This window comes from Camelina sativa, chromosome 10 (assembly GCF_030686135.1).
Source record: "Camelina sativa cultivar CO46 ecotype springtype chromosome 10, ASM3068613v1".
In the NCBI taxonomy this organism is placed as follows: domain Eukaryota; kingdom Viridiplantae; phylum Streptophyta; class Magnoliopsida; order Brassicales; family Brassicaceae; genus Camelina; species Camelina sativa.
The window spans coordinates 15,401,346-15,422,443 of record NC_141889.1 but is presented as its reverse complement, the minus strand read 5'-3'; the positions used below and the strand labels follow the sequence as shown (position 1 = coordinate 15,422,443).

General features: G+C 39.4%; 1 non-coding gene across 1 annotated transcript; it reads right to left on the bottom strand.

Moving 5' to 3' along the window:
• Positions 1-961: 961 nt before the first annotated feature.
• Positions 962-1,068, bottom strand: LOC147936182 (small nucleolar RNA R71). Its single transcript, XR_015569690.1, has one exon. It is a non-coding gene; the product is annotated as a small nucleolar RNA R71 (small nucleolar RNA).
• Between the last annotated feature and the right edge of the window lie 20,030 nt (positions 1,069-21,098).

Here is a 21,098-nt window from a genome sequence, read left to right as displayed (position 1 = left end):
TTAATTGTTCACAAACACTCATTTAGGATTGATACCTCTTGTACTGCAATAACATAAGGGGAATTGAAACACCCATCCATCATTCCATTCATATCTCACCATTGCATACATCATCATTCACACCACAAAATAAACTTGTTTCAATTTGGCGCCGTTGCCCATTTGAGTGTGTTTTTGTGACATTTAGGATCCATATTAGTCTAAGATTAAGTTCTTTTATACGCTTGTGAGGTTGCTGTACTCGAATCTTCTGTTTCTGTGTTGAAGTTCCATTTCAGGTACCACTCGACCAGTCACTCGACCACCACTCGACCGATTCGTGATCGAGCACCTGCTCGAGCCAGAAGCCGGATCTCTATAACCATCATTTTCCAGTCGACTTGACCTCCTACTTGAGCATGTGCTCAGTCGCTTGCCTAGCAAAAATCGTTTGTGTCTGTTAATGCACACAAGGTCTAAAGGAAAGGACAATCTTCTTAGGCCTATTGACAACATCAACAAAAAGACCAAGAGTTTAGGAGCTAAGCAAAGGAGAGTTGTTCAGCAACAACAAGAGGTTATAGTAGCTATGGATCAACAGGATCAGGTTCAGAGACCAAGGAACATTGGTGCTGGAGATGCACCCAACACTCACAACCAAAGAGCTGGCATTGTGCCACCAACTGTTGCCAACAACAACTTTGAGATCAAGAGTGGATTGATCTCAATGATTCAGGCCAATAAATTCCATGGATTGCCTATGGAAGATCCACTAGATCATCTTGATGAGTTTGATAGAATCTGTGGTCTTACCAAGATCAATGGAGTAAGTGAAGATGGTTTCAAGCTGAGGTTGTTTCCTTTCTCACTTGGGGACAAGGCTCATTTATGGGAAAAGACTCTCCCTACTGGTGCAATCACTACTTGGGATGCATGCAAGAAGGCTTTCTTGGCCAAGTTTTTCTCCAATGCTAGGACAGCAAGACTAAGGAATGAGATCTCTGGATTTGCTCAAAGGAGTAATGAAAGCTTTTGTGAAGCTTGGGAGAGATTCAAGGGATACCAAACTCAATGTCCTCATCATGGTTTCAGTGTGGAGTCTTTGTTGAGCACATTGTATAGAGGAGTGCTTCCCAAGTTCAGAATGCTTCTTGATACAGCCTCCAATGGAAACTTCCTCAACAAGAATGTGGAAGAAGGATGGGAGTTAGTAGAGAACCTTGCACAGTCTGATGGGAACTACAATGAGGACTATGACAGAACCATAAGGTCATCATCAACTGATCAAGAAGACAAGTACAAGAAGGATATGAAATTGGTGAATGAAAAGCTTGATAGGATCTTGCTAAGTCAGCAAAAGTCTATTCACTTTGTTAGTGAAGAGGAGCCTCCAGTTCAAGAGGGAGAGAATGGGTTTGCTGAGTTATGCTATATGCAAAACCAAGGAGGCTTCAAGGGTTATAACCAAGGAGGGTTTAGGAACAATAATCTGTCCTATAGGAGCACAAATGTGGCCAACCCACAAGATCAAGTCTACCCTCCTCAACAGCCTCAACAGCACCAAAACTATGTCCCCAAACAACAGCAACAGGTGTTCCAGCCCCAGTTGTGTCCCCCACCGGGGTTTCAGACTAACCAAGGCCAGGAACAAGACCTTAGAGCCATGGTACAACAGCTGTTGATTGGTCAAACACAAGGGAAGATAGAGGAAGCCAAACAGTTTGCTGAGCTAAACCAAAGGCTCACATCTCAATACAATGATCTGAATATGAAGTTTGAGGGTCTGAATTCCAGAGTTAAGTACATGGAGAGTAACATAGCCTCTTCTTCAGCTCCAAAACCCAACCAACTCCCTGGAAAAGCTGTCCAAAATCCAAGGGAGTTCACAGCCAAAGCCATTCAAGTTCATGAGGAAGAAGCCACTGAGGACAGTGCAGTTCAAGTTTGGGAGAATTCATTAGTTACTGAAGCCCCAAGTGATGTTTGTAACAAGCAATTGGAGCTCGCACCTGAGCTCGACCATGGACTCGAGCAGCCACTCGACCGAGTGCGTGCTCGAGTGGTCGATCGAGCTGGACAGTCCGAGGCTGACAAACCTGCCAAGTACATTCCTCCTGCCTACAAGCCTCCACTACCTTTTCATGGGCGTTTCAAAGCACAGAAGATTAAGGAATTAAGGGAGATCATTGAGAAAAAGGCAATGTTGGCTAAGCAACAAGAGGAAGAAAGGGTTTTGAAGGAAGAAGCTGTGGTTGAGAAAAAAGAAGAAGTGTTGGCTATACAAGAAATCACCATTGCTTACCAGGAAGAGGAGAGAGGACCTGCTTTGGAACAGTGTGAACCATATCCTCTCTATAAAAATTTCTTGCTTGACTTGTCAAAGAAGAAGGCTGAAGCTCAAGATGAGAAGGATCTTGAGAACCTTGGAGGAGTGATCATTCCAATAAAGCTTAAGGATCCAGGGCCATTCTACTTGCCTTGCACAATCAGTTACCTCCACTACAATCAATGCCTTTGTGATTTGGGAGCTTCAACAAGTGTCATGCCATATTCCATAGCTCAAAAGCTTGGGAGAACTGACTTCAAATCTACTAAACTCCATGTGTGCCTAGCTGATGGGACAAATAGAGAGGTAGTTGGGAGGTTAGAGAATGTCCCAATCAAGATAGGAAGAGCAAGGATCCACACTGACTTTGTGGTGATAGAGATGGACAAGGAGCCTGAAGATCCAATCTTACTAGGGAGGCCATTCTTAGCTACTGTTGGAGCAGTTATTGATGTCAAGGAAGGTCTTGTGACCTTGAACATTGCTGAAGATGTAGTTATGAAGTTCAATATCTACAATCCAACCAACCTTCCCACCATTGATGACCAGCCTTTTACTATCAAGGACAAATGTGGTCAAGAAGGGTTAAGTGATAAGGCAACTCCAAAAGCTGAGCTCCCACTTCAAGAGGATTCTGTGGAAAAGCTTAAGAGGTCAGTTCAAGAGTTGACTAGTATGGTTGAGGATCTTCAAGTAAAGCTGAACAAGAGGTCTTTGAGGAAAGCAAGACCAAGGCTCAAAATCAAGAAGAAATATGGTTTGTGTGCTAAGGGTGAGGTGATCAAGGATCAACTTCACAGTGACCAAGAGGTTCCAGGGAGGATTTCATCACCTCCTTGGTATCTAGATCAAGTCTAAGAAGGAAATCAAAGTCAAGCTTAGTGACTTTAAACAAGCTCACTAGGGAGGAAGTCCCTAAGGTATCCTTTGTAAATATGGTTTAATTTGTTAGTAGTTTTGATGTGTTTTCTTTTTTGTTTTTGTTGGACAGGCTTTTTATTAAGAATGTACTTGTGTAAGAAGAGATTTGGACTTGGGCAAGGAGGTTCGCAAGCCCACTCGACCAGGCCACGAGAGGTACTCGATCGAGCTGGGTAAGGATTAAGGCCCATTTGGTTTCCAAAGCTTCTAGAACGATCGAGTGGAGGGAGAAAAGGAAGAAAAATTTTGAAATTTCAAATTGGTCAAGGAGCTCGACCACGTGCTGGTCGAGTGTGGGGTCGAGTGGTAGCCAAAAAGCAGGTCAAAGATTCCCATTTCAAATTTGAATGGTATGGACGCTCCACCCTTGTCTCCTTGTCCCCTTAGCTTCTTTATATACTCCTAGCACGAGATCATACCTCTCACACTCTCTCATTTGCTCAAAATATCTAAATTCAAGCTTTAAAGTCTCTCTCAAGTTCATCTTTTGCTCAAAGCTTAGTTCTTTCTAGTTTTTGGGTCACTAACCTATTAACTTTAAGGTTTGAGTTTATTCCTCTCAGTTTTTGTTCAAAAATGTCTTCCAAGATCACTAAGAAGTCCAAGCAAGCAGCTGCAATCTCTAAGGGTCGTCATGATGTTGATTTAGAATCAAGAGAGGATGCTGGAAGGTCCACTCGATGTCCCACTCGAGCATGCACTCGACCGAGTGGCCGTCCGAGTGACCGACCGAGCCAGCGTGCGAGTTCCCGAAACCCAGCTGTTGAGGAAGATCCTGAGAGAACTGAATCAGAGGAGGAAAGGGAGCCAACACTCAGTGAGTTTATGAGGAGAGCTAGGGCCAAAGGAAAGAGGCCAGCTGTTGAGGTTGAACAAGAGGGGAGTGAAAGTGAGAGTGAGGAAGAAGAAAGTGAGGAAGAAGAACTAATGGATGATGGAGAAGCTGAGTCTTGTGGATTGTCAAAGAAGCAGCTTTATGATGCTTTCATGAGGATGGAGTTCTTGGGAACCAGATATCCACATAAGGAGACCATGGAGAAGCTTGCCATTGATGAAGATGTGGAGTGTCTCTTTGAGAAGAGCAGCCTTACCAAGTTCATGGGGCTTTGTATGGAGGGGTATAGAGAGGAAAGCTGTGAGTTCCTAGCCACTGTCAAGCTGCACACATATGTGAGGAAGGATGCTGTAGTAGGAGCTGGTCACATTTCTTTCACAATCAAAGGGAAGAAGCATGAGCTCTCAATGAAGAAGCTGGCTGATGTGTTTGGTTTTGAGGTTGGGAGCAATAGGAGCTTGATGGTTCCAAGAGAAGAACTGTATGCTGTGTGGGAAACCATTGGGGATAACAAGCTCTACTCATCCTCCAACTCCAAGAGCTCAAGGATTAGGAGCCCAGTCTTGAGGTACTACCACAAAGCTCTTGCCAACACCTTCTTTGCTAGGAAGGAAACTGGAAACATCAATGAGGGAGAGCTAAAGATGATTGACTTGGCTCTCAATGGAGTTCTTCTTCAAGCAAGGAATGGAACCATCATCCTTGGTAGCACTGTGGAGACTGATCTTGCAATGGTGCTGATAGACCATATGATATATTTGAGAAGTTGGGTAGGCAAGCTTGAGAACAAGGGTTCAAGAGGAGCACTTACCATTGGAGGCATCATTACTCCAATTCTTCAAGCTGCTAACATTCCACTTAGAGGAGAAGGGGTCTCACCAAGATGGATTGATTCCAGCTACCTAACCTCTACACTCATCCTAGCCAAGGAGATGCATCAAGGAAACCATATCTTTAACTTTGAGCTGCCAACAGTTGGGAAGAAACAAGTGATCCTACCAAACAAAGAGCTCACTACCATTCAAGAAGGAGCCAACATTGATTTTTGGCCAGCTGATGAGTACTTATTTGATGGAGTAGTACAGCCTAGAGTTGATGCAGCTGGAGATGTAGAGATGGGTGATGGAGAGGAGCAGTTCTACTTTGAGAACTATGAGCCCAATCCAAGGGATAGTAGAGGAGTGAGAGAGCATAGCAAGAGGTTGACATTGCTGCAAAAGTGGAACAAATGGCATGGGAAGAGGTTTGACAAGCTCAAGAAGAAGGTGACCAACATGGCTAAGTCCATTAGAGGCCTGAAGAAGGAAGTTGCTGACTTGAAGAGTGGAAACTCTTCACCAACTCCATCAAGCCCTTTGAGGAGGAGTGGCTCAACTAGAGCACTTTCAAGAGTTGCAAACCCTGTGGAACCAGCTAGGACTTCAATGTATGAGCCAAATCAGAGGAAGAGGAGCTCAAGTACCTGAGAACAACAGTTTTCGAGGCACTCGACCGGGTCACTCGAGCACCCACTCGACCGAGCACCTTGGAGCCACTCGACCGAGTTCCAGCCTAGACCACCATTTGGCTTCCCACCTCCAGCTGCTTATCCAGGCTATCCAGGTTACCCCCCCATACCACCCCAATACTTTATGGATCCAGCACTATACCATCAGTACCAGCAGTACCAGACTCAAGATATGGAGACTCGCGGTCCAGCTCGACCCCCCCACTCGGACATGCACTCGACCGAGTCACGGTCGATTGGCATTGTCGAGCTGCCCCAATCACCTTCCTCCAGTCACCAGCAGGACCCCAGCTACACCTTTGATAGTATGCAGGAGGATGTGGACAGCTTCTTCTCCAATCCTTGAGGTAACATTATCACCTTACCATTGTATATACCATAGCATTTCATATGTTGTGTTTTGTTTTAAGTCTTGAATCCTCAAGCAAATTTCTTTCACACAAGGGACTGTGTGATTTAAGTTTGGGGGAGGGTTTGAGATAGCATTTGATGTTGTGTTTTGTTTTCTTATTTCAAATTTTTAGCATAATCATATTAGTATTTGCATAGCATCTAAGGCATAGAAAAACCCTAAAAATTTGAAATTTTTTTTGCAAAAATGTTTATAAAAAAGGAGTGTTCATGTAGTTTGCATTGCATATTTAAGTATTTTGTTTATCATATAGGACTGTTTGCATTAGGGATCTATGATGAGTTTTTCCTTGTTAGCTTGCTTAATTCACTAGACTAAGATCAATGCCCAAGTTAATAGTACTTTGATGCTAGTTGAGTAGTTAGAAGCATAAGATTGAACCAAGCATTGAATTCCTGAATTGCATTTGGTCTAAACTGAAGCATGTTGTGATTTGATGCCATTTCCTATCTATAAGAACCTAATATTGACTGTTAATTATCAATGTATGCATTGCTTTAAACTCATGGATACCATATACTTATTTGGATCATCTTTCTCCTTTTGCCACTCTTGTTGATCCAAGTAGCTGATTTCACTTTTAAATCAGTTTCCCTACCCCTAACCAAACCTTCTTTCAAGCCATGTTTATTCTTGTGTGTGTGAGGCCTATTTTTGGGATTGAGCTTGGTAGAAAGTGTTAGGTTTGAACTGACAAGAGTAAAACCTTGTGTAGTTCTAGTTTGCATTTTTCAAACTAGATAGGACTAGGTGGTTCACTTGTTGGGTTTGGGACTTGGCTGTTTTGAAAAGAAAAGAAAAAAAAAAAAAAAAAAAAAAAAAAAAAAAAAAAAAAAAAAAAAAAAAAAAAAGGGTAGAGTCTTTAGGAGGGGAATGAGTTTAAGCAAAAGCTAAAGTCTAGTGAAAGGAAGGGAAGTAAAAATTGTTATCTAAGATGGTTCTAGTTAAAGAAAAGAAAAGAAAGCAAAGTGAAGTTTAGCAAAAAGCTTATATGTCTTAAGAATAAGAAGAAAAGAGAACCATAGCAATAAGAAAAAAATTCCCATTCCACTAGAAAGATCAATTAAGAAACCTCTCCTAAGACTTGAAAACCAAAAGAGAAAAGGGTGAAAGAAAAAAGAAGAAGTTAAAGGGTAGCACTAGGATCATTTGGGTTTAGATTGATAGGATAAACACTTTGGGTACCTTTGGGTAGACAAGGCTTTATTCTTGTATGTGTTTAGGTGTTCTTACATTTAGCATTCTTCTAAAGCTCAATCCATTTTTATGAGAGAACCTTGATATTGACAAGCCCCACTCTAAAAAAAAAAAAAGACCATCATTGTCTCAAAACCCTTTATTACCAAGCCAAATGAGTTTAAGCATTGCATAGAATTGATTCATGTTCTTGATTAATGAATGTTAAAGGAATTGGTTGATTTGAATGCATGTGGATATCTAAGGCTTAAATCAGTAAAGGTTGTGAAATGCTTGTCTAAAATTTTTAATTCCAGCTCATTCAACTTGCATCATAGCATTAGTAACTTGGACATTGATTCTAGATGGTCTATTTGCAAGCTTTAGGAGCTGAGATCCCACTTTCAAACCTCATCTACCTTCTTATGTCTTGTTTATTTGCTTGAGGGCAAGCAAAGACTAAGTTTGGGGGTGTTGATGTTCATATATTTTACCATGTTTTCCCTTAGTTTATTCACATCTTTTGCATCTTTTGCTAGCCATTTTCATCATTATTGTGTAGCTTTAGGACTAATCATGCATTAGAGTTTAGTTGCATTGCATTTGCATCTTTTCATGCATAAACAGGTGATTTTGGAGCTTAAGGAGCATGGAAACAATCCTGAGGAGAAGTGAAGCAATCTTGAAGGGAAAGCAAGAGAGTTAAGGCTGAAGAACCAAGGTCCAGAGTCCAACTCGACCAAGCACTCGACCGAGTGGGTAGATGGACTCGACCGAGTGGAGTGTGCACGAGAGAAGCCAGCTCGACCATGGACTCGACCGAGCACTGGTCGAGTTGACCGAGCCGTTGACTACTTTGACTTTTTCTATTTTTAGGGCTTCCACCTCCTCACCTATATAAGGCCTTGTACCTGCAGCCACCAAAGAGTGCAACTTTTTAGATATTCCCTAAACCTAGTTTTTACCTTTTTTAGTTTTATTCCTTTTGCATTTTTATTTTTAAGATCTTGTACTTCCTTATGAAAGAAGACTAGATTCTTATATTTTGTTGGTTCTATAACTTTCAAGATATTGAGAATTTGAGTTTCAAGGTATTGTTGTGAGTAGTTTCCTTAGGATTTTGAGGATGGGTTAGGATGGATTGATCTTGTGGTTTGTGTGACTTGGTCAAGCTTGATTGTTGTAGATCTCTTCTAGGGTAGATGATCTTAATGCTGATTCTATATCTGAGAGGGTAGAGTCTGATTTCAAGCTTCTTAGCATCACACCAATGTTTAGGAAGCATAGATAAGGCTATATCTAGAGCTTACCATTAGGTTTGCTAAGAGATTAGAGGTCTTGTTTGGTTTGAGATGTATTGCTTAATGCCTGCTTGTGTAGATTCTTTACTGTGTGAGAACAAGTCTAGAATTGCATAGGTTTGATTGTTTCTTGACCATGAGAGTGGGAGAAACTTGTCTTAGATTAATATGTCTGGAGGTTAGCTCAAAGTTTGCTTGAGATTTGTTGACCTAGTTAGATAACCACAATGATTAGTCCATCCCATGAATCCATCCTCAGGACCTTCTTTGTTTATTGAAATCTTAGTCTTAATCCTGTTGCTTGCTTGTTGTTTGATTGGATTTAGCATTACTCTGTTTTTATTGCATTGCTCTGTTTCTGCGTCTAGTCTAGCTCGACCACCCACTCGACCTACACTCGGTCGAGTGCTGCTCGAGTTCATCCCCAGAACTCTGTGTCTATGATTTGTGTTTGTCTTGTTTCATTCCTGTTTCATTCCAGTTGCATACATTTAGTTTTCAGTTCATTAATTATCTTGCATTAGTTCATTAGTAGTAGTCTCTGTTTCTGTTCTTGCTTTATCACTGTTTCAATCATTCAGTTTCATTTGCATCTAGTTGTTAGTTCTTGTAGTTTATTTTCTGCATTTTACATTTTCTTCCTAGGATTGTTAGTGACAAACAATCTTTACATTTGTCTTAACTTAGATTCATATGCATATCTTAATTGTTCACAAACACTCATTTAGGATTGATACCTCTTGTACTGCAATAGCATAAGGGGAATTGAAACACCCATCCATCATTCCATTCATATCTCACCATTGCATACATCATCATTCACACCACAAAATAAACTTGTTTCATCTTGGTTTGTTATAGTTGGTTGATGGTTAGAGATGTCTCTATTGCTTGTGTGTATAGCTCAATATATGGGAGAATTGTCTTACTGAGTGTTTATAAAATACTCATGCATCTCAATTTGTGTTTGTGGTGCAGGCAAAGGCAAAATGTGATCGTGGAATCAAGGCAATGAAGAGGAAGATGTTCTAGGGACTCGATTGGTTGTTGTCTGGCATTGCTAGGTTGCTAGAGTTGGGTCATTAGAACATTGCTAGGTTGCTGGTTCTGTGTTTTTCCGCTAATTAGTTAATGGATATTTGCTAAACTTTATATACTGGTTATTAATTATTGGATGTTTATTGGTTTAATGTTATGATTTATGTTACCCGCTGTTGTGTGATTGTGGTTAGGTGACTAGTGGATATGAAACCATTAGTTGTAGAATATTTATTATTATTATTATTATTATTATTATTATTATTATTATTTATTAAAAAAACGGATGTGGTCGTTTCACCTTCATCCGTCAATTTAATAACTCGCACAGATTCATTGTTTAGTTGCAGGACCCCTAAATATTTGAGAACTTTACCAGGACCGAGTCGATTCCTAATTCTTATCATGTTTTCCTTGCAAACTTCATTTATTTCAAAATAAATAGCAGTAACTATCATGAAAAATATTAAACGTTATGAACATCTTTTTGTGTGGGAAACACTTAAAAAAAAAAGCAAAATTCAGTAAACAATCTATGTATAGGATTAACTAAATTTATACATAACCAAGAACAAATTAGACCTTTCGTAATAAGATATTTTAGTTTCAAAGTATATGGTTCATAAACATTTCTGTTGACACAACAAATAATAAAACCATATCAATAGATTAAGAATAAAGAAACTCTTGTAATTATTTGATACAAATATGAAAAAATTTTGATTTTTAATTTCAAATTGTAATCAACTATTAGTGACAAAATATGTTCGTCATAACACATAGACATATTTTGCTACTTACAAATATACAAAATTATCACTATTTTTTACTTAAACTGGGTAACTATTGCTGTGAATTTTTACTGTTTTATAATTCAGATTGAATTGACTATATTTGAGATGTATAGGAGACAAATAAATTAGTGCTAAAAAAATTAATCACATTATTTTGCAGTTTACTAATTTAGTTTGTGAAGAACAAAATTGTCTCAAATTACGCGAATGGTTCCTGTAATTCAACTTTCTCCTATAGTGACTCATTCCATATTATTTTTTTCTTGTAGTTGTCTATTGGAAACATGATCTAAAAAATCTCTAATAGAGTAGAAATTCTTGTAAATTACAAAAATACATTTAAAGTCATATCTTAACAAAAACACAGTAATATATATATATATATATATATATATATATTTATATATATAGTTTTTGACATTGTTATCGTGTCTTAATCAAATATAACGCTTTTTCTATGCTATTGTTGAAATGACCCGACCCGTTTTTTTAATAAATAATAATAATAATAAGAATAAAAATAATAATAATAATAATAATAAATACTCTACAGCTAGTGGTTCCATATCCACTAGTCACCTAAAAACAAACACACAACAGCAGATAACATAACCAATATCAATAAACCAATAAATAAATAATCAATATTCAAGTATAACAATTCCAATAACCAAACATCAGGAAAACATAGAACCATCAACCTAGCAATGTTCTACTGACCCAACTCTAACAACCTAGCAATTCCAGACAACAACAAATCGAGTCCCTATAACATCCTCATCTTCATTGCCTTGATTCCACGATCACACTTTGCCTTTACCTGCACCACAAACACAAATTGAGATGCATGAGTATTTGATAAACACTCAGTGAGGCAATCCTCTCATCTACTGGGCTATACACACAAGCAATAAGATCTCTACATGCCACAATCAGCAAACAATATAAACAAACCAGGCAATATACAAAGCAACACGTCATCGTCGTAACTGAAGAAGGGTGTCGACCGATACCAGATGGTGTTGATCGACACTGACACGTGCTCGACAAATGTGAAACCCTAGTGGTGTCGACCGACACCTCCACATTGTGTCTATCGACACTTGCCAAAGTTATCGAGCCGCCACTAACTTGCCTCAAAGCTTCTCCAATCCGCTCCACGCATCCTCAGAAGCAACCCAGCCATAGCAGCCACGAAAAACCATAGAGAACTCAAAGGAAACAATCACATAAGCACCAAATCACAAAAAAACTAGAGATCTTAGCTTAGATAAGCCATGATCATGCACTCACCTCTCTGCAGGAAGATTCTGACAAATAGAAACGAATCCAACCCTTCTAGCAAGCTTCTAGTACCTTCCTAGCCTTAGATATTAGTGTCGATCGACACCCATCCCCAAAACGCACAATTCTGTTCACGGATGTTACAATTCTCCCCCATCAACATAGATTCGTCCTCGAATCTTGAACAACCATCAGCCAATGACTCCCGTGAAACCGTCTCCATGGTTCGCACTACCTCCGACCGATCTACAGAAGGTCACCTCTAGGCGATAGACTCACGCGCAAAGCATTATTTGCTCTCGACTTTTCAACTTTCCTTTACTCATAGGCCTTAGCCTTGTGTTTTTATTGGCACCTCATCAGGCCTACGCCTGCATACCATAATATTGGCTCCTCATCGGGCCTAAGCCCGCATGCCATAATATAAGGAAGTCCAATATTGTCTCTCTGGTTGCCACCCTACAGCGCGCCCCCGGATCGTCATCCAAGGTCGATATACCAACCATACTCTCAAACCACAAAGTCTCAAAATATGGCAGTACTAGGAGAACTAAAGTCCTCCAAGAGTCGCAAGCAAACAATTCTGAACACGTCTAAGTCCTATTGAAACCTATTCTTTTTTGTGGTGTGTGATGATTGATGATGGAGATGGATGCAAGGTGTTTCAATTTCCCTTATGTTGTTGTAGTATAAGAGATGTCAATCCTAAATGAGTGTTATGCAAGCAATCACGTTATGATTATTTGTCTAAGTCAAGCCAAATATGTAGGATGTTTGTCACTAACAACCTAATGATGAATGTAAAATGCAGAATGTAAAAGCTTATAAAACTAGATGCTAAAAGTAAAGAGAACATGATGATCTAAACAACAATGCAATGAAACAGAACTAGAAACTACAGTAATGCAAGTAATAAACTAATGCAAGGCAAGTAATGAACAGGAAATTAAATGAATGTAACAGAAAAACAACTAAAATGAAGCAGGAATTGAAACAGGACAAACACAAAGCATAAGCAAGAATTATGGGGATAAGCTCGAGCAAGCACTCGATCGAGTGTGCGATGGAGTACAGGGTCGAGTCGGACAAATGCGAGAAACAGAGCAATGCAAACAAAATAGAGCAAGACAAAAGTAAATCAAACAACAACCAAGCAACAAGATTTAGACTAAGAAATCAATAGACAAGGAAGGTCTTGAGGAGGGATTCATGGGCTGGACTAATGATTAAGGTCATTTAACTTGTTCAACAAATCTCAATCAACTTGAGCTAATCTCTAGACAATGATCTCCTAGAACATGTTAATCCACTCTCATGGAAAAAACAATCAAGCTCATATATTTCTAGACTTGTTCTCACAAAGCAAAGAACTTATACAAGCAAGCATTAAGCAACATATCATTTATGTCAAAAATCAAACAAGACATCTAATCTCTTAGCATGCCTAATGATAATCTCTAGATCTAGCCTTATCTTGCAACCTAGACATTGGTGTGATGCTAAGAAGCTTAAAATCAAACCCTACCCTCTCGGTTATAGGATCAGCATAGAGTACATCTAGCCTAGAAGAGATCTATAACAATCAAGCTTGACCTAGCTAAAAAAACCTCAACCACAATCCAGCCTAACCCATCCTCAAGATCCTAAGCAACTACTCACAAATGCTAAACATGATGAGCAAAGTTATAAACCCAGAAAATAACGAAACTTGCATGATTAGATAGATGAAACAGAGATCTACAATATTGAAGAAGGAATCAAACTCGAATTCTTAATATTTTGAAAGTTATGAAACCAACAATTATCAAGGAATCTCTTGTTTTCCTTCAAAAGTAGATAAGAGATCTAAGAAAATAAAAGTGCAAAGAGCATAAATTCCCAAAAGGGTAAATACTAGGTTTTAGAATATCTAAAAAAAACTGGACTCCTTGGTGGCTGCAGGGTACAAGGCCCTTTTATAGAAAAAGTAGTGGAAGCCCTAAAAATGCTAAAAGACAAAATAGCTAGGCGGCTCGGTCAACTCGACCTGGTGCTCGGTCAAGTGACCGGTCGAGTTGGCTCTTCTTGTGCTCCTTCCACTTGGTCGAGTCCTTCTATGCACACGGTCGAGTGGGCGGTCGAGTGGAACTCCGGACCTTGATTCTTCACCTCTAACTCCCTTGCTTTCTTCTCTTGATAGCTTCACTCCTCTTTAGCATTGCTTCCATGCTCCTTAGGCTCCAAAATCACCTGTTTATACAAGAAAATATGCAAATGCAATGCAACTATACTCTAATGCATGAATAGTCCTAAAAGCTATGCAAATATGGTGAAACTAGATAGCAAATGATGCAAAAGATGTGAATATATTAAGGGAAAACAGGGTAAAATATATGATGTAAGGAATGATGATGTATGGAATGATGTGGTGAATGAATGATGTAAGGAATGATGTAGTGTGGTGAATGAATGATGTAAGGAATGATGATGTATGGAATGAATAGAAGTCAGGGTGTTTCAATTCCCCTTATGCAGTTGCAGTATAAGAGGTGTCAATCCTATCTGAGTGATTGTGAACAATTAAGATGTGGATATGAGTCTAAGTCAAGCCAATTGTAAAGATTGTTTGTCACTAACAATCCTATAATGAGATATGAAATGCAGAAAGTAGAAACAACTAGAACAAGGTACTAAATGCAAACAGAACAGACAAATTAAAGCTACAATGAAACTAGAACAGAAGTAGACACTATGCTGATGAACTAATGCAAGACAAGTAATGAACAGAAAACTAAGTGAATGCAATGGAAATAAAACAGGAATGAAACAAGACAATCACAAATCATAAACACAAGTTCTGGGGATGAACTCGAGCAGCACTCGACCGAGTGTAGGTCGAGTACATGGTCGAGCTAGACTTAAACGTGAAAACAGAGCAACACAAGAAAAACAGAGCAATGCAAAAACTAATCAAACAACAAGCAAGCAATGATATTTAAACTAAGATATTAATAAACAAAGAAGGCCTTGAGGAGGGATTCATGGGCTGAGCTAATCATTGTGGTTATCTAACTTGGTCAACAAATCTCAAGCAAACTTTGAGCTGATCTCTAGACATACTATTCTAAGACATGTTTAATCCACTCTCATGGCAAGAAACAATCAAACCTACGCATTTCTAGACTTGTTCTCACAAAGTAAAGAACCTACACAAGCAGGCATTAAGCAATACATCTCAAACCAAACAAGACTTCTAATCTCTTAGCAAGCCTAATGGTAAGCTCTAGATCTAGCCTTATCTATGCTCCTTAGACATTGGTGTGATGCTAAGATGCTTGAAATCAAACCCTACCTTCTCAGATATAGGATCAGCATTAAGAACATCTAGCCTAGAAGAGATCTACAACAATCAAGCTTGACCAAATCAAATAAACCACAAGATCAACCCAGCCTAACCCATCCTCAAGGTCCTAAGCAAACTACTCACAAGAACACATGGTGAAATATGTCAAAAACCCAGAAAATATTGAAACTTGGATCATTAGAAAGATGAAACAGAGATCTACAATATTGATGAAGAAATAAAACTTGAAATCTTAATATTTTGAAAGTTATGAAACAAACAAAATACAAGAATCTAGTCTTTCTTTCTTAAACAAGTACAAAATCTAAAATAAAAGAAAGTGCAAAAGGAATAAAATCTAAAAAAGGTAAAAACTAGGTTTTAGACTCTCTAAAAAGCTGGACTCCTTGGTGGCTGCAGGTACAAGGGCTTTTTATAGGAGGTGAGGTGGAAGCCCTAAAAATACAAAAAGTCAAAGCAGTCAACAGCTCGGTCAACTCGACCAGTGCTCGGTCGAGTGGCTGGTCGAGCTGGCTTCTCTCATGCATTGTCCACTTGGTCGAGTCCTTCTCAGCACACGGTCGAGTGGTGGTCGAGTGTGCGGTCGAGTTGGACTCCGGACCTTGATTCTACAGCCTTAACTCTCTTGTTTTCTCCTCAGGATTGCTTCACTTCTCCTCTGCATTGCTTCCATGCTCCTTAAGCTCCAAAATCACCTGTTTATGCATGAAAAGATGCAAATGCAATGCAACTATACTCTAATGCATGATTAGTCCTAAAGCTACATAATAATGGCCTAAATGGATAGCTAAGGATGCAAAAGTTGTGAATAAACTAAGGGAAAACAAGGTAAAATATATGAACATCAATCAACACCCCCAAACTTAGTCTTTGCTTGCCCTCAAGCAAATAAACAAGATAATCAAGAAGGTAGGTGAGGTTTGAAAGTGGTATCTCAGCTCCTAAAGCTTGCCAATAAACTAGCTAGAATCAATGTCCAAGTTACTAGTACTATGATGCAAGTTGAATGAGCTGTACTTAAAGATTTTAGACAAGCCTATCACAACCTTTACTGATTTGAGCCTTAGATGTCCACATGCATTCAAATCAACCATTTCTTTTAACATTCATTAATCAAGAACATGAATCAATCTTATGCAATGCTTAAACTCATTTGGCTTGGTAATAAAGGTTTAGAGAAAATGATGGTCTCTTTTTAGAATGGGGCTTATCAATATCAAGGTTCTGTCATAAAAATTGGATTGAGCTTTAGAAGAATGCTAAAGGTAAGATCACTTAGACACATACAAGAATAAAACCTTGTCTACCCAAAGGTACCCAAAGTGTTTATCCTATCAATCTAATCCCAAATTGTCCTAGTTCTACCCTTTAACTTCAACTTTTCTCAAATACCCTTTTCTCTTTTGTTTTTAAGCCTTAGGAGAGGTTTCTTATTTGATATTTCTAGTGGAATGAGAGATTCTTACTTATTTGTTATGGTTCTCTTTTCTTCTTATTCTTAAGACATAAAAGCATTTTGCTATACTCTTCTTTTTCTTTCTTTCTTTTCTTTGACTGGAACCATCTTTAAACAATATCATACTTCCCATTCTTTCACTAAACTTTGATTTTACTTAAACAAATTCCCCTCCTAAAGACTCTAACCTTTTCTTTCTCTTTTCCTCTTTTCTTTTCTTTCTTTTTCAAACAACCAAGTCCCAAACCCAACAATGAAATCACCTAGTCTTATATAGTTTGGAAAATGCAAACTAGAACTACACAAGGCATTATTCTTGTCAGTTCAAACCTAACACTTTTTACTAAGCTCAATCCCAAAATAGGCCTTACACACTCAAGAAAAAACATGGCTTGAAAGAAGGGTTGGTTGAGGAAACTGATTTTAATGGCAATCAGCTACTTAGATCAACAAGAGTGGTAAAAGGAAAAAGATGATCCAAATATGTATATGGTATCCATGAGTTTAAAGCAATGCACAAGTTGATAATTGAAAGTCAATATTAGGTTCTTATAAATAGGAAATGACATCAAATCACAACATGCTTCAATTTAGACCAATTTCAATGCATGAATTCAAGGCTTGGTTCATTCTTATGCTTCTAACTACTCAACTAGGATCAAAGTAATATTAACTTGGACATTGATCCTAGTTTAGTTTATTAAGCAAGCTAACAAGGCAAAACTCATCATAGATCCCTAATGCAAATATTAAACAGTCCTACATGAAACATGCTAAACAAGATCCTAATATGCAATGCAAACTACATGAACACTCTTTTTTTATAAAGATTTTTGCAAAAAATTTTCAAATTTTTAGGGTTTTTCTAAGCCTTAGATGCAATGCAAATACTAACATGATTATGCTAAAAATTTGAAATAAGAAAACAAAACACAACATCAAATACTATCTCAAACCCTCCCCCAAACTTAAATTACACAGTCCCTGTGTAAGAAAAATTTGAAAGAGGATTCAAGACTAAAAACAAGATGAAACTAGACAAAATAAAACTAGAGATGCAATGGTATTTACAAAGGTAAGGTGATAGTGGTACCTCATGGATTGTGGAAGAAGCTATACAAATCCTCATTCATGCTCTCATATGTGTAGTTGGGGTCTTGTGGTTGACTTGGAGGTGGTGAAAGAGGCCACTCGACTATGGCCATCGACTGGTACTCGGTCGAGTGGGGGGGGGGGGTGAGTTGGCTGCCGAGTTGAAAATTGCTCACCTTGCTGCTGGTAGAACTGGTGCAAGAGTGCTGGATCAATGAAGTATTGGGGTGGGATGGGAGGGTAACCTGGATAGCTTGGATATCCTGCTGGAGCTGGGAAGCCATAAGGAGTTCTGGGTAGGTGCTCGGCCGAGTGCATCTGGGGTGCTCGGTCGAGTGGATTCTCGAGTGAACCGGTCGAGTGCCTCGAAAATTGTTGTTCTCGGCGACTTGAACTTCTCCTCCTCTGAATTGGCTCGTGCATTGAAGCTCTAGCTGGTTCCACAGGATTTTGAGCTCTTGAAAGTGCTCTAGTTGAGCTACACCTCCTCAAAGGGCTAGAATGGCTTGGTGATGAGTTTCCATTCTTCAATTCAGCAATCTCCTTCTTTAAACCCTTGATTGACTTGGTCATTCTTCCTACCTTCTTCTTCAGCTTCTCAAAGCTCCTACTATGCCACTTGTTCCACTTTTGTACGAATGTCAACCTCTTACTAGTCTCTCTCACTCCTATACTATCTCTTGGGTTAGGCTCATAATCTTCAAAGTAAAACTGCTCTTCTCCATCAGCCATTTCCATATCTCCAGCTTCATCAACTCTAACTTGAGCTGTCCCATCAAACATGAATTCCTCAGCTGGCCAAAAGTCAATGTTTGCCCCTTCTTGTATGGTGGTGAGCTCTTGATTAGGTAGAACAAACTGGCTTTTCCCAATTGTTGGAAGCTCAAAATTGAAAAGGTGATTTCCTTGATGCATCTCCTTTGCTAGTATTAGAGTAGAAGTGAGATAGTTGGAATCTATCCACCTTGGCATGACTTTCTCTCCCTTGAGTGGCACCTTAGCAGCTAGTAGCATTGGGGTGATGATTCCTCCAATAGTTAGAGCTCCCATTGACCCTTTCTTGTAAAACTTGCTCACCCAGCTTCTCAAATAGATCATGTGGTCTATGAGCACCATTGCAAGATCAGTCTCCACACTGCTCCCAAGGATGATGGTTCCAATCTCTTGCTTGAAGGATGATTCCATTGAGAGCCATATCAATCATCTTGAGCTCATCCTTATTGAGATTTCCAGTTTCCTTCCTAGCAAAGAAGGTGTTTGCTAAGGCCTTGTGGAAGTACCTTAGGACTGGGCTTCTTATCTTTGAACTCTTGGTCTTGGAGGATGAGTAGGTGATGCTATCTCCAATGGTTTCCCAAACAGCATAGAGCTCTTCCCTTGGTATGACCATGCTCCTCTCACTACCAACTTCAAAACCAAAGATATTGGCTATCTTCTTCAATGGAAGCTCATACTTCTTTCCCTTGATAGTGAACTCACAATGCCCAGGACCATGTTCTTTGTCCTTCTTTAAGTAGGAATGCATCTTGATGGTGGCCAAGAACTCATAGCTTTCTTCTCTATAACCTTCCATGCAAAGCCCCATGAACTTGCTTAGGTTGCACTTCTCAAAAAGAAATTCGACATCTTCATCAATGCCCAACCTCTCCATGGTTTCCTTGTGTGGGTATCTAGTTCCCAGGAACTGCATCCTCATGAAGGTTTCATAAAGCTGTCTTTGAGTTAAACCACAAGATTCTTCTTCTCCATCATCTTCTCCACTCTCTTCTTCATCTTCTTCTTCACTCTCTTCTTCAACCTCAAATGCTGGCCTTTTCCCCTTGACATTGTGTCTCCTTATGTGTTCTTGGAGAGTGAAATCCATCTCTTCTTCACTCTCAGTTCGCTCAGGGTCTTCCTCAGCTGACTGATGCTTCTCTCTCGTAATCTCACTCGACCGCCTACTCGAGCACCCACTCGGTCGTGTGCCTGCTCGAGTGGCAGGTCGAGTGCGTCCACCAGTTTCCTTCCTTGATGCAAGGTGAGCATCACGACGATCTAGGGAGCTATCAGCAGCTTTTTGAGATTTCCTTGTAATCCTTGAAGACATTTTTAAATAGAACTGAAAGGAATAGACTCAAAACTTAAAGTTAATAGGTTAGTGACCCAAAAAACAAAAAGAGCTAAGCTTTGAGCAAAAAGATGAACTTGAAAAGATTTTAAACTAGATTTTAATTGTTTTGAGAAAATGAGAGAGTGTGAGAAGCATAGGATCGAGTTTAGCTCTATATAAAGAAGCTAAGGGGACAAAGAGACAAGGGTGGAGCGTCCATACCGTTTAAATTTGAAATGGGAATCTTTGACTTGCTTTTTGCTGCCACTCGATCCCACACTCGACTGCAAGTGGTAGAGCTCCTTGACCAAAGTTTGAAATTCAAAAAAAAAAAAAAAAATTCTTCTTTTTCTCCCCCCACTCGATCATTTAAGAGAAATGGGAATCGAGTGGGCCTTAGTTTCTTCACAACTCGGTTGAGTACCTCTCGTGGGCTGGTCGAGTGGGCTTGCGAGTCTACTTCCACAAATCCAAATCTTTCCACACCCATCTACACTTTCATTAAAAAGCCTGCCCAACACAAACATAAAAGAAAATAAATCAAAACTACAAGGAAAATAAAGCATATGTACAATGATACCTTAGGGACTTCCTCCCTAGTGAGCTTGTTTAGAGTCACTAAGCTTGACTTTTGATGCCTTTTCAGGCTTGGTTTAGAGACTAAGGAGGTGATGAAATCCTCCCTGGTACCATTTGATCAATGTGAAACTGATCCTTGATCATCTCACCCTTCACACATAACCCTTGTTTCTTCTTAATCTTGAGCCTTGGTCTTGTCTTCTTCAAAGACCTCTTTTTAAGCTTGACTTGGAGATCCTTCACCAGATTAGTCAGCTCTTGAACTGAACCCTTAAGCTTTTCCACTGATTCCTCTTGAGGATAGAGCTTAGCCTTTGGAGTTTTCACTTCACTTGAGACTTCATGACCTCCTTTGTCCTTGATAGTGAAAGGTTGATCATCAGTGGTAGGCAGATTGGTTGGGTTATAGATGTCAAATTTCATGGTTAAATCCTCAGCAATGTTTAAGGTTACAAGACCTTCCTTGACATCTATAACAGCTCCAACAGTGGCTAAGAATGGCCTCCCTCGAATGATAGGATCTTCAGGCTCCTTATCCATCTCTAGAACCACAAAATCTGTATGAATCCTTGCGTTCCCTATCTTGACTGGAATGTTTTCCAACCTACCAACCACATCTTTGTTTGACCCATCAGCTAGGCATATGTGAAGGTTGGTGGACTTGAATTCAGTGTGCCCAAGCTTTTGTGATATAGAGTAAGGCATCACACTGATAGATGCTCCCAAGTTACATAAGCACTGGTTGTAGTGAAGATAGCTAAGTGAGCAAGGTAGATAGAATGGTCCTGGATCCTCAAGTTTAATTGGGATGATAACTCCCTCAAGCTCTTCAAGGTCCTTTTCATCTTGAGCATGGGCTCTCTTGTTTGACATTTCAAGCAAAAAATCCTGATAGAGAGGATATGGATCATATTGTTCCAAGGCAGGTCCTCTCTCTTCTTCTTGGTAAGCAATGATGACTTC